The 14,972-nt window shown below is 50.1% G+C and overlaps 1 pseudogene; it reads right to left on the minus strand.

Annotated features, from left to right (window-relative positions):
- The window catches only part of LOC144767907 (uncharacterized), an 80,662-nt pseudogene extending 66,192 nt beyond the window's left edge, over positions 1–14,470 (minus strand).
- Between the last annotated feature and the right edge of the window lie 502 nt (positions 14,471–14,972).

The raw sequence follows: 14,972 nt of genomic DNA on the forward strand, positions 1-14,972 counted from the left end.
TGGCCCTCTTACTGGTGTCTTTGTGGGGGGGTTTCTTCAGCGGGGCGAGTGTGTTGGCGCAGTCCTCGATCCAGCATCTGAGGTTGTGGGCAGCGACGTCAGTGTTGGAGGGTTCGGTGGGTGGGCTGAGAGTGAGGTTTGCATGTAGTTGGTCTTCGGTGGTTTTGCTCCAGCAGTGGCGGGGGATCTGTTGGGTGCGGTGGTGTGAGGTGGGTTTCTGGAGGGAAACATCCTTTACAACGCAACTTTTACCACGCAGTGCCTTTACGACGCAACTTTTACAACACAAACCATTACAACGCATTGCGCTGGGGGGCGCTCTAGGATAGGGAATGTGTTTAATGTACTATCCAACACCTTCCCTACTATCCACGGGGACTGGAGTTGGAATAGTAAATTAAACAATTCACTATCCAGCGCCTAAAAGCACTATGCGTTGTAATGGTAGCTGTAAAAATAGCGTTGTAAAAGCATGCGATGTAAAAGCATGCGTTGTAATGTCATACATCTGTTTCTGGAAGGTGAAATGGATGCAGCGGTGGTCGGTCCAGAGGAGTTCGGTGGTGTGGCTGACGGAGACATGCGGGTTTGAGGAGAAGACGGGGTCGAGCATTTGGCCGGCAGAGTGGGTGGGCGTTGTGACGAGTTGTTTCAGTGCGAGGTTGGCGAGGTTATACATCAGGGTTGTGGAGTTGTTGTCGTTGTTGTTCTCAAGGTGAAAGTTCAGGTCTCCGAGGAGGATGTAATCGGTGGAGGTCAGGGCATGCGTGCTGATGAAGTTGGCCATGGAGTCCAGGGGGGCGGTAGACAAGGGTGCCTCTGAGGGTGGAGCTGGGGTCTGTGTGGATCTGGAAAGGCATGTGTTTGGCGGTGCTGAGCGTGTCATCGGTGCTAGTCGAGACCCTGATGCTGTTCTTGTGGACGATGGCAATTCCTCCTCTGACTCCATTGGTGTGGTCTCTGCGGGTGATCTTGTAGCCGTCTGGGATGGCTATGGCGATGTCGGGGGTGGAGGAATTGTTCAACCAGGTCTCTGTCAGGAAAGCGAGGCTTGGGGAGGTGGTTGAGGTCTTTCTTGGCGGGTGGTTCGTAGGCTCTGTGGCTTTTGTAGCTGCAATTCAGGCAGGTGAAGGGACAGTGTGTGCGTTTCGGGGCGGCCTTGAAGCAGTTGTGGGTCCGTCCAGGGTTGAGAGCGTGCAGAGTGCTGGCGTCGTAGTGACGGCGGTTGTCGGGGCGGGTGCAGGGGCCAGCGGTTCTGGCGCTGGGCGCGGTACAGGTGCGGACGGACGCAGACGGGCTTCCCGTGCACCAGCGGCGTGACTGCGCAGCAGTTGGCATGTATGGGGAGGTGGAAGTGAAGAGCAGCTTGGAGGCGGGAGGCGAGGGCAGCGAATGAGCAATCAGGGGAGCGGAGCCGCAGGGGACAGAGCGGCGGGGGCGTTGAGGGGCGAAGAAGGACACAGAAGGCAAAAGGGTACAACAATTCAGGGGAAAACGAGTGGCACAGAGGGCAGAAAAGTTACAAAAAGGGCAACAAGGTCACAAGAATATAGGGGGAAACGAGTGGCACAGAAGGTAAAAAGCTCACAAGAAGGGCAAAAAGGTCACAGAAAACGGGGGGAAACGAGTGGAACAGAAGACAGAAAGGTCACAGAAATGCAGGGGCAGTTAAGCAACAGAAGGGAAACTGGGCAGAGAGACACGGGGCAGCGAGGGGAACAGAGGGAGAGAACGAGCACAGACAATGTACAGGCAGCGAGAGAGACATATAACAGCAGTCACAGACACAACAATGAAAATGCAGTCACTGCAACAGGAGCAATGAAAGAAAATACAGGCAATACAATGGAGGATGAGCAAACCTACGGCCTACCACTGGCCACCAGGGATGAGGCACAGGTGGTAGCCTGCGGGTGGAGGAGGGCCTCCAACTTCCTCAGCAGCTGCAGCTGGGCAGGGAGGCACAGGCGGTGCTGTGCGGAGGGGGGCGACCTACCTGGAAGGGTCAAGCCCATGATATTTCTTTAGCAGGACCTCTGGGCCAGAACAAGACTTGGGACAGAATTGTCCCTCACTTTCACTGGGCCCACACGTCTGAAGACACAAAGGAGTTGTGTTGCTCCTGTGTAACCTGTCAAGTCAGTGGTAAGGCAGGTGGCACTATAAAGGCCCCCCTGATACCACTACCTGTGGTGGGGGTTCCCTTTGAAAGAGTGGGGATTGACATTGTTGGACCAATGGATCGTCAGACAGCATCTGGGCATAGTTTTATCCTATTGGTGGTGGACCATGCCACTAGGTACCCAGAAGCTATTCCCCTTAGGACCACTACAACACCTGTTGTGGCAAGAGCCCTCTTGGGAGTGTTCTCAAGAGCGGGGTTCCGTAAGGAGGTAGTATTTGACAGAGATGCAAACTTTATGTCCAGCTACTTGATTGCCATGTGGAAGGAGTGTGGAGTGAACAATAAATTCACCACACCCTATCACCCACAGTGCAATGGTTTAGTTGAAATATTCAACAACACCTTAAAGGTTATGTTTAAGGGTCTCCCAGAAAAGCTCTGGTGGAGATGGGACATCCTGATACCTTGCCTTTTGTCTGCAACCAGGGAGGTTCCTCAGAAGGGGGTTGGCTACAGCCCATTTGAACTTCTGTTTGGACACCCTGTCAGAGGACCATTATGTCTGGTGAAGGATGGATGGGAGTTACCGCTCAAACCCCCTAAACAGGATATTGTGGACTATGTACTTGGTCTCCAGTCCAGGATGGCTGAGTTCATGAAAAAGGTAACTAAAAACCTTGAGGCTAGCCAGGAATTAAAGAAAGCCTGGCAGGACCAAAAGGCTGTACTGACTGTTTACCAGGCAGGACAGAAAGTGTGGGTGTTGGAGCCTGTGGCCCCAGCAGCTCACCAAGACAAGTGGAGTGGACCCCACACTATTGTTGAACAGAACAGAGAGGTTACCTATTTGGTAGATCTTGGAACTCCCAGGAGCCCCCGTAGGGTGCTTCATGTCAACAGATTGAAACCATTTGTTGACAGGGCAGACATGGGCTTGCTCATGGCTTCTGATGAAAGACAGGAGGAAGAGATGGACCCTCTCCCAGACCTGCTCTCTCAGAACCCTGATGATGGATCAGTAGATAGAGTAGCCTTGGCAGGCAGCCTCACTGACCAGCAGCAAACTGATTGCAGACAAGTTCTAAATCAGTTTAGGCATATGTTTTCTCTGACTCCAAGTCAGACTACCTGGGGCACTCATGAAGTGGACACTGGGAACAGTCTGCCTGTTAAAAATAAGATTTACTGGCAACCTGATCATGTAAGGGACTGTATCAGGACTGAAGCTCTTGGTCTAGTCCAGTAGTCTTGGTACCAAAACCTCACACCCAGGGTGGTAAGCGAGAGATGAGATTATGTGTAGACTACAGGGGTCTCAATGCAGTCACTAGGACTGATGCCCATCCAATTCCCAGAGTAGATAAACTCATAGATATGTTGGCCTCAGCCAAATTTCTGAGCATATTTGATCTAACAGCTGGCGACCGGCAGATCAGACTAGCTGATGATGCAAAGCCAAAAATAGCATTCTCAACCCCTTGTGGACATTATCAATTTGTGGTAATGCCCTTTTGTCTGAAGAATGCATCTGCCACATTTCAAAGGTTGGTGAACAAAGTCTTAAACAGGCCTGGAAGAATATAGTGCAGCACATCTAGATGATATTGCTGTCTTTAGCTCCACCTTTGAGGATCACCTGGTCCACCTGAGAAATATTTGGAGGCCCTGCAAAAGGCAGGTCTAACTATCAAGGCCACTAAGTGCCAGATCGGGCAGAGCCAAGTTGTGTACTTGGACCACCTTGTAGGTGGAGGCCAAGTTCAGCCATTGCAGAGCAAAATCCAGACCATCAAAGACGGGGTTGCTCCTACTACCCAGACTCAGGTCAGAGCTTTCTTTGGCCTGACTGGGTACTATAGAAGATTTGTCAAGGGGTATGAATCCATTGTGACACCCCTGAATGACTAAACTTCTAAAAGAATGCCTAAGAAAGTTCAGTGGTCAGTCAGCTGTCAGAAGCCATTTGATTACCTTAAGCAGGCCATGTGCACTGCACCAGTTCTGCAAAGTCCTAACTACTCCAGAGAATTCATTGTCCAAACAGATGCACCTGAGTTGGGGGTACGGGCTGCGCTGTCACAATTGAATGATGAAGGTCAGGACTAGCCAGTAGCTTTTATTAACAGAAGGCTGACCCCTAGAGAGAAACGTTGGTCAGCTATTGAGAGGGAGGCCTTTGCTGTGGTTTGGGCTCTTAAGAAGCTGTGGCCATACTTGTTTGGCACTCACTTCACTGTTCAGACTGACCATAAGCCACTCTTATGGCTAAAACCAATGAAGGGAGAAAACCCCAAACTTTTGAGGTGGTCCAATTCCCTACAGGGGATGGACTATACATTGGAACATAGACCTGGAAGTAACCATGCCAATGCAGATGGACTCTCCAGATATTCCCACTTAGAACATGAAGACTCAACTTTTGAAGGTTAGTTTAATGGCCCTGCGTTTGGGGGGTTGTGTAGGAGAGGAGGGTCTGCTTACTATGGGTACCCCCACTTTTTGCTGTGCTTCACTGATTTATCAACTTTAGTCTGGCTGGGGCCCTGCTAACCAGGACCCCAGCCTAGCAGCTTCCTCTCTAAATTGATTGCATGTACATTAGGTACACTTCAGATTGGTTACTGGGTTACCCTTATGAGTCCCTAGTATATGGTACCTTAGGTACCAAGGGCATAGGTACCCCAGAGGCCTACCAGCGGCTGAAGCATGTAGTATGCCACCCCTGGAAAGCCGTCCAAAATGGCACCACAGGTCTGCTACTGCAGCTTGTGTAAGGTGGTGCTTGTACCCCTTACTAAGATGTAGGTTACCTATATCTACCTTTAAATACAGACACACATAAATCAATAATTCACTCCTATGGCTGGCCTTAACAATCCTGAAGGCAGAGTGCTTGGTTTTGTGTGAGAGGGTGCCCAAGCATAAGCTGAGCCCCTCTGCAGCTTTCGGAATCACTTCCTTATAGCTGTTCTGTCATATAGCTATACCATATACTCTTAAGTGCATTATAACCTCACGGTAAATGCTAACTTTGGAATGGCTGCATCAAAACATGCTGTGATTGGTGTTAAATGCTTTGGAATCCTACCCCCCCACCCCACGAGTCCTGGCGGTGGGGGTTGAATTCCACTCTTCTAGAAATAGACATGTACACATTTACCTGACCGGTATTAGTTTAAAAGAGTCCCAGCATCACAAAATGGATGCTGCTGCCACAGACATGAGTCTGACCTCCTGCTGCTGGATGAAGGACCGGCAGGGGGGGCCTGGAGAATAGGTTTCCTGTCCAGGGAGGTGTAATCACCTCCCTAGACAGACTTTAGTGTATTGGGGCAGAGTGGGTGCATTCAGTGAGTGCTTTTCAGACAGTGCCTGGGGCACACAAGGTGTCCCTGTGCATACCCTAGTTCAAACCGGTTGCTTGGGCACTCAGCCCTAGCTCTGGCGCAAAACTACACGAAGGGGATTGGGTGTAACCACCCCCTTCCCAGGTCCTCCCATAGGTGGGACCTTAGAATTAGTCCAACCCCTAAACTTAGTATAAATATAGGAATCCAGTCCCTAGGACTTTAGATTACCCTGGACGAAACTCTGCAACATATATCCTGCAACTTTGACATTCTATTTCGACTAGAAGGCGGAAGGATCTCCCTTGGGGTGAAGGAGTGACTCCCCTGTTCAAACAGGCAACAAAGGAGCATCTTGCCAGTCTGCATTTCCAAGGCTCCCGCCGGATCCAGAAGGATTTGCGACACAGGACACATACTTCCAGACATCTCTGAGGCACGCACTGATCTATTTCCATTATATGCTCTTTGTGATCCGTAGGGCGCACGTGCTTTGCAGCAGGCACATTAACCCTCTGTGCTACTTTATGAGGAGTCACAACTTGCACTAAACAAAACACCGATCTCTGCAGCAGGTCCATCGATCTCCAGAGAAGTCTGGACACTTTTATGGTTGCCATAAAGTTGCTGGAGGCCAGGGGCGCCGCAGCAGGTGCTTGTGAAACGTATTGTACTTGAAAACACGCCCCCACCTCAAAAGTCAGCACCTGGTGCAGTGACACCAACCGCACCACCCAAGGGCCGGCCCTGCACACAATCACTGCGGACTCAGAAGTGCAAGTGTCTGAGGGTCACACACAGGACCCTGAGCTCCTGGAGTAAGACAAGTGTGTACAGGTGGCAGCAGGGCCGGGCTTAGCACTGGTGGCGTCCTGTGCGACAATGTCTGTTGGCGCCCCCCCAATGAGCACCTCTGCCACGGATTCCTTCACTAGCACCCTTTAACGGTGCCCCCTCAAGTCTCCGTAACCACTGTCTCTCAGATTTATTTTGATTTATAGCTTCACTCTTATCAGTGTAAGGTGTCAGAGCACTTTACATCACACACACATTGCACAGAGACAATCATATGTGTGTATAGGAAATGCTACATCAGACAGGACTACGAGGAGTAGTGCAGGAGTGACATGCTATCGATACTGGTAGGCAATATAGTTTAAGAGTCCTTATTCTGGTAAGGCGCTAATTCAGAATGTAAAACATAACATCATGGTTAGGGGTTCCCTTTAATAATAAGAATTGTTTTCTAATCAAATGAAGCCTTTGGGCAAGATTAGGATGATGAAAGACTGGGCAAAAAAAACATATAGCTCTAACATATACCTTGCAGTTTGCAAGCAGCTCTTTGATGACGGTAAATAGCTCAATGTTCTATGTTGGAATTTGGACTTATAAAGGACAAGTAATAAAAGGATCTTTCTTGAAAAAGCAGGAACCCACTGACCTATTTACATTATATGCACTTTGTTATTTGCATCGTACTTGTTCTTAGCAGCAGGCATGTTAACCCTCTGCACTACCTTAGGATGAGACAACACTTCCACCAGGCAAACCTCCGGTCTCTCTCCAGGAAGATGAGTAATCACCGGAGTTTCCTTGACATTTTAATTGACGCCTTAAAATTGCTGGAGGTCAGAAACGCCGCAGCAGGAGGTGCTTTTAAAATGATAATATACTTGGGAAAATGATGCCCCGACCCTAAGTCAGCGCCCGGTGCGGTGGCACCCATCGGACCGCCCTAGCACCAGGCCTGGGTGGCAGTGATAGGACAGGTGTGACCGACCTTACCGTGCACTCTGAGCTGTGCTGTGGCCTCCTGTTGCCTCCCCGAGTCCACGTACATTCGTCCGGTGTAGTTTCCGGTGTGATCGGTCTGCACATCTGTGATCCGCAGAGACCCATCCGGGAGCAGAGACTCTCGGCCGATGGATTGAGAACCATAGACAGGAGGATCGCTGCGAAGGAGATCGAGGATGAAGTCATCTGCATCTGCCCCTCCGCTCCTGAACCAGTTACAGTACCGGAAGCGCCCCTCGTACCGCAGAGACAGGGTGACGTTGTCTCCCACCGCCGCGGTCACCACATCTGGAGTGATTGACAGCTGCGCCGCCATGCACTGGAACAATGACGTCACCCAGACTGACGTCACCCAGAGTGAAAGAAAACACAGAAGAGAAACAACATTAGAGGCGCTGCGGCTGAACCCCAAAAACAACAGACACCAGTGGGTGCGTAGAGACAAAGTCGACTGTAACTAGATGAATGGATTACACAAAAGCATCACAATATCATTGCAGAGCTACAACTTCTACACTTGAAGTCCTATACAACTTATTTTAAATAAATACGCAATTATCACAATTCATTTGACAAAAACTACCTGATAAAATAAACATAGCTATTTCTCCAATTAATAGTTCAAGTTCAAGTTCAAGTTCAGAATTTGTATAGCGCACTACTCACCCAGAGGGTCTCAAGGCGCTTGAAGGAGGAGGGGGGAGTACTTTACTTATCGAATATCCAAGTTTTAAGTTGCTTTCTGAAGGAGAGGTGGTTCTGTGTAAGGCGGAGGTGGGTGGGGAGAGAATTCCAGGTTTTGGCCGCTAAGTAGGAGAAGGATCTTCCCCCCATGGTGGATTTGTTGATGCGCGGAATAGCGGCTAGGGCCTGATTGGACGAACGGAGTTGGCGGGTGGCGGTGTAAAAGGACAGGCGCGTGTTAAGGTATTCGGGTCCTAGGTCGTAAAGGGCTTTGTGTGCATGGGTGAGGAGTCGGAACGTTATCCTCTTGTTGACGGGGAGCCAGTGGAGGTCTTTCAGGTGACCGGAGATGTGAGCTTGGCGGGAGATGTCAAGTATGAGTCTGGCTGAGGCGTTTTGGATGCGTTGGAGTTTTTTCTGTAGTTTGGCTGTGGTTCCTGCGTAAAGGGTGTTTCCGTAATCCAGTCGGCTTGTGACCAGTGCGTGGGTGACCATTTTTCTTGTTTCGGTGGGGATCCAACGGAATATTTTTTTGAGCATGCGTAGGATGTTGAAGCATGATGAGGAAACGGCGTTGACTTGTCTGGTCATCGAGAGGGAGGAGCCCAGGATGAAGCCCAGGTTGCGGGCGTGGTCCGTTGGTTTGGGTGCGTTTCCCAGGGCAGGTGGCCACCATGAGTCATCCCATGCAGAGGGGGATGATCCTAAGATGAGGACTTCCGTTTTGTCTGAGTTCAGTTTTAAACGGCTGTTCTTCATCCACTCGGCCACTTCTTTCATCCCGTCATGTAGGTTTGTTTTGGCGGAGTTTGGGTCTTTGGTGAGGGAGAGGATCAGCTAGGTGTCGTCTGCGTAGGAGATGATGTTGAGGTTGTGTTGGGGCGCGATGGATGCGAGGGGACTCATGTATACGTTGAAGAGGGTGGGACTGAGTGATGATCCTTGTAGTACGCCGCAGATGACTTCGGTGGGCACCGATCTGAAAGGGGGGAGGCGGACTCTCTGGGTTCTTCCGGCGAGGAACGAGATGATCCAGTCCAATGCTTTTCCTTGTATTCCGACGATGTTGAGGCGTTGTATGAGGGTGCTAAGACAGACCGTGTCAAAGGCTGCGGAGAGGTCAAGTAGGATGAGGGCGACTGTTTCTCCGTTGTCCAGTAGTGTTCGAATGTCGTCAGTTGCTGCGATGAGGGCGGTCTCGGTGCTGTGTTTGGCTCGGAAGCCGGACTGTGAAGGGTCGAGGGATTTGTTGGATTCGAGGAAGGTGGCAAGCTGACTGTTGACGGCTTTCTCAATGACTTTGGCAGGGAATGGGAGGAGCGAGATGGGGCGGTAGTTCTTAAGTTCAGTGGGGTCTGCTGTGGGTTTCTTCAGAAGGGCGCTGAGTTCGGCATGTTTCCAGCTTTCCGGGAAGGTGGCGGAGTTGAGGGAGCAGTTGATGACGTCTCGGAGATGGGGTGCGATGATGGAGTCTGCTTTGTTGAAGATGTGGTGGGGACATGGGTCGGTTGGTGATCCTGAGTGGATGGAGTTCATCAGGTGGATGGTGTCTTCAGTGGTGATTGGGTTCCAGACGTAAAGGTTGTTAGAGGGGGGATTTGGTTCGGGGTGGGTGGGGTGGACTGGTCACCGGACTTGTTTTCAAAGCTGTTATGTATGTCGGCGATTTTGTTGTGGAAGAAAGAGGCTAGGGAGTCGCAGAGGTCTTGGGATGGGGTGATGTCGTTGGTGCCGGCGGTGGGGTTGGTAAATTCTTTGACGATGTTGAATAGTTCCTTGCTGTTGTGGGCGTTGTTGTCAAGTCGATTATTGAATGCAGATTTCTTGGTGGATCGGATTAGTTGGTGGTGTTTGCGGGTGGCGTTCTTGAAGGTGGTCAGGTTGTCAGTGGTTGGGTTTTTTCTCCAGGCTTTCTCGAGGGTACGACAGAACTTCTTGGATGTCTTAAGGTCATCGTTGAACCAGGGGGCTCTTTTGCTACTTTGCTTGATTAGATGGTTTTTCAAGGGTGCTAGTTCGTCGGCGCTGTGGGTGATCCATTGTGTGAGGTTGGTGGCAGCTTGGTTTGGGTCCGATGTTTTGGCAGGAGAGTTTTTGTGAAGCGAGGTAAAGAGCTGGTCGGTGGTAATTTTGTTCCAGTTTCTTCGAGGGATCGGTTGAGGGAGGTTGGGGGTCGTGGTCTTTTTGTAGTTGAAGTGGATGCAGCTGTGGTCCGTCCAGTGGAGAGCTGTGGTGTGGTTGAAGGAGATGTGCTTGCTGGAGGTGAAGATTGGGTCGAGCGTGTGCCCGGCGTAGTGGGTGGGGGTATCAACAAGTTGTTTTAGTCCGAGGTTGGCCAAGTTGTCCAGGAGGGTGGTAGTGTTGCTGTCGTTTTTCTTTTCCAGGTGGAAGTTGAGGTCTCCCAGTAGGATGTAGTCCTCAGAGGGGAGAGCGTGTGGGCTGATGAAGTCAGTGATGTCTTCGCTGAATCGAGTGCGGGGTCCTGGTGGTCTGTAGATGAGGGTGCCTCTGAGTGTGGTTTTGGGGTCGGTGTGGATCTGGAAGTGAAGGTTTTCGGCGGCTGCGAGGTTATCGTCTGAGCTGGTCGTGATGCGGATGGAGTTCTTGTGTACGATGGCGATGCCTCCTCCTGTTTGGATGGTGCGGTCTTTTCGAATGATCTTGTAGCCGTCCGGTATGGCTATGGCGATGTCGGGAGCTGATGAGACGTTCATCCAGGTTTCTGTAAGGAAGGCGACGTCCGGCGAAGTGGTGTCGAGTAGGTTCCAGTTCAATGGCGTGTCTGTGGACCGAGCGGGTGTTGAGTAGGATGCACTTCAGGTGGTTAGTGTCGGAGCTCTGTTTGGAGTTTGTAGGTTTGGTGTGGGTCCTGATGCAGTCGAACTTGCAGGAGTGGCAGGAGAAGGGTCCATGGGTGTGTCCTGGTGCGGCTTGGTAGCAGTCTGGGAGACGGCCGGGGTTGAGTGCTGAGAGGGATGCGGCATCGTACGTTATGCGGGTGGAGTGGGATTTGCGAGGACCAGGGGGTCTGGCGCTGGGCGTGGTCCAGGCGCGGACGGGCGTAGACGGGCTTACCTTTGGCGCGCCTTCGGCGCGCATTGGGCGCAACCGCTGCGCGCGAAGGCATCTGTCATATGAGGATAGTGGAGGGGGGAGGGGCGAGGGAGGAGCAGCCGGGAGGCGGGAGCGGGGTGGAGAGCTGGGCAGGGAGGCACAACAACAACAACAAAATGGCTGTAAGCCAAAAGCGAAACAGGATTGGGGCACCAAGTAAATAAATGCGAAGAAAATGGCAGAGGCTCCGGCACAATCAGGCGCAAATGAGTCACATAGGCAGCACAGCACAACTGAAACGATCCCGAAACCGCACCTTGGCAATACAGCGCTACGATACAAACAGAGTGAGCAAACAGGCAACAGTATATGAGAGAGTACACTTGCAGTATAGCGCTACGATATAATTCAACAGAGCAATCAGGCAATAATGGTTCAGAGAGCACACTTGCAGTATAGCGCTACGATATCCAGCGGCAGGCAGAGCAGGGAGCAGTGTGGGGAGATGAGATCAGGACGTTACCATTAATACCATAATCCTATGCCAGGGTTACTGTATAATACAAAATCTAAAAACAGTTTAATCAAGCTCCCATAAACTCAGCCTATGTCCTGCTCTCACAGAGAGTGTGGTGTAAACAAGGGTCTTGTCTCTTCACCCTACTCGTTCTTAACTCAGTAACCGTGACCAGTTTCCCCAAACATGGGCAGCATCACTGACCCGAGACCCCTAATGTCCATTACGAAGGCTTCAGCAGTTTAACACAATCAACCTTTAGTTCTGGACAGACACAAGGGGGGCCATGGAGTCAGCTGTAGGGTCACAGAGGTGGCCACACCTACTATGAAAGACGCGTCACTTCCCCCACCAGCCCTGATGGCAGATATTGGCAATAACTGGGGTCTGCATCTCATCAATTCCCGCCTCGAAGCCGCCTCACTGGACTGGATCAATAAATCTGTGGGTTTGGAGATCTGAGGGGTCTCTGGAACAGAGTGACCTGTCTGTAGGTTCTCACCACATGTAGGGCACATTTACTAAACTTTCACTCACTGCAGCGCATCAAGCAACGCTCTTGCGCTGCGTGAAAGGGAGAGAGCAGGGTGCACGGTGTGCTGCCTAGCACCAACGCAGGCACCATGGTGCACAATAGCACCTGCAGTACAAACAGGATTGTTTTTTTGCAGGAAATTATAATTTCCTGCACAAAATTAAGGCATCAAGACATGTTCTCTTTCTATGTGCGCTGCAGAATGCAGCTCCTGGGGAAAAATAAAATAATGAGGAGAAATAAAGATGCTTCTCCTCGATACACTCCAGTGTTCACACATTCCCCGGTTTACTCGTCGTTGTAAATTTGGAATGTGCCATCATCCATGGGTGGACGCAGGGCTACACTCCACCCATATAATGCCCTGCAAGTAGAAATGTAGTGAAACGCAGCATGTGTAACTACATTGTGTTGCATTTCTTTACAAAGCTGTGCGACGTGCCACAAATCTCCCTTGCGTGGCTTTGCAAATCTTACTGTTGACTTTGCGTTCTCCTTGTGTCACCTTTCATGACCATCAAAGCTTAGTTACTTAAGGAGAGCTAAAGAGCATTGAACAGTAAATCATCTCTCGGCCCACCCACAGCTTGTACTTCCCATTGGTGGAGGGACATGCCTGTTACGCAGGCTGGTTGCCCATTGGGTGGGAGCGATGCCCATCACAGTGTGGTCAACCCCTTTTGATGAGCGTGGTTCTGAGGCTAGCTTGAGGATGACTGCGGCTAACCTGTCTTCAGTAGAGAGCTGTTTATCACCAAATGTTATTGATCCATGGATTCTCATTGGTTGTAGAGTTCATTCTAAAGACGTTCAATCTCTTCCTATGAGAATCGCTGCAGAAACATCTGAAGGAAGGAAGGACACCCACTGCTCGCTGGAGCTTTGTATGTGAAAAAGAAGTGAAATCTGTAATTTAGGACCTTGCAATGAAAAGAGCATCACACAAGAGGAGGAGAAGAAAGGACGGTTCTCAGCAGCACAACTGAAGATGTGGGAGACGGCAATAAACACTTTCAAGACACAAAGGTGAGAAATACTAATCACACAAGAAAACAAGAGGGGGTCTTCCAATTCCCACCAGGGCCCTTACATGTCAGAGAGATCATAGCAAGGCTCGACTCACATTCAGGAATACCTTCAAAAGTAAGAATTCTGAAGGTTTGGCAAAAGATAGGGGGGCGTTTGGAGAACAATCATTCAATTAATCAATCAGTAGATTTGTAAAGCGATTCCTGTCCCCGATGAGGGCATCCAGGCGGAGATCACCGAAGATGCATCAAGGACCGATAGACAGAGGAACCAGAGGCAGAGGGTTTCTCTGGTGAATCTTATAAAATATGTGGTGAAGTTATGGCCTAAGTGCTGGCCAAGAGTTTCAAGAATCTGTTGACTATGGCAAAGAGTGTGAGTTCTGGTACAGGGAAAAAATATTGAGGAAGAAATATTGAATTGCTCAAATATCGTGGGAAAAAAATCCTGGTGGTCAAGAATACCTATTTTAGGTAAGTAATATTGATTTAAAAAAATATAGAAGTGTTTAATATCGTTTGTAAAAATATAGGGGGTCATTACGATGGCGGAAGACCCGCCACAGCCAGCCGTTCGGTGGCGGGCCCTGCCTGCCAAATTAGGATGTGGGGTGGAATCCTCAGTGCAGCATGGTGGTCGCAAAGACCACCCACCACTGTTCCACAAGGCGGTTCTTTTCTGGAGAGGGCTCTGTCCACACATCAGGCTCCCTACTCTTCACCTCTCTCCCAGTTGATCTCCTTGTGGATCAAGGTCTCATGAAGGTCATGCAAAGAGATGAATGTCTCGCAGGTACCAGGGCACGTGACCCCGGATAGAGGTCATGGACAGTAAACAACTCTCAGCCTGGAGAATAGGAGGCATTAGATCACCTTATAACAATGGTTCACGAGTAGTTCACAATAAGGACCAATAGTGCACACAAACAGTGCACATCTTGTAACTGTAGTGCACTAACTGTAGGAACACTCACCCTGTGTTACTCCGTCACCTCTTTAATTCCCAACCTATGTTTTTGGAAGACTTCTCAAGGTAATTTAAGTGCATTATATAAACAATGAAAGAACATTTTAAAGAACAATTCAGAATCATGCCTGCTTTTTTTATCTCCCTGCTTACATCATGCTTACGTCATTCATGGGAGACATGGCTTTCCACAATCTTAGATGCTGAAGCTACCGGCAATTAATTAGTAATGTTGTGAGGTCAGTTGCCTCTATCTATAAATTCCACAATGTGTAACCCTGGGAATCTCGTGTGTGTGCAGAAACTACATGCACCGGTCATAGTGTCTCATTGTCACTTGCCTTACCTGTGTGGATCCAGCCCCAGCCACCATGAACTCATCCACCCGGCCTCCAGCTCTTCAGGGAATTCACCATTGTGCGTCAAACACCAGGAGCTGAGCTCACACTTGAGCTGGAAGAAGAGTTCAGTGTGGAGATCCCGCCGTGTATCTTCACTCCCCTGTCTGCGGAGACAGCACTCCTGAGACTTTCACAATCCGATCCTTTCCTGTGTTCAGTAAGAGTGTCTCTCTCACCGTGTGTACTCCCTTGTCTCGACAGACAGGACTCCTGAGCCTTTCATGATCCTGCGTGCAGTGAGAGTGTCTCTCTCACGCTGTGTACTCTCTTGTCTGCAGAGACAGGACTCCTGAGCCTTCCACAATCTGATCCTTTCCTGTGTGCAGTGAGAGTGCCTGCTCTTGGCCTCTCTCCAGACAGTCTTCTACAGCCCTGTGCTGCAGGGATGTCTCCTCCCCTCTCACCAGCTGTGGACACCCTGGGTCTGTGGTTAGAGTTGGTCACTCTTCTAAGAAAAACATCTGCGTGGGGTTATGTCACCATCCTAGTAAGTTCCTCTTCTCTAGCAGGAAACGGT

This window comes from Lissotriton helveticus, chromosome 7 (assembly GCF_964261635.1).
Source record: "Lissotriton helveticus chromosome 7, aLisHel1.1, whole genome shotgun sequence".
Lineage (NCBI taxonomy): Eukaryota > Metazoa > Chordata > Amphibia > Caudata > Salamandridae > Lissotriton > Lissotriton helveticus.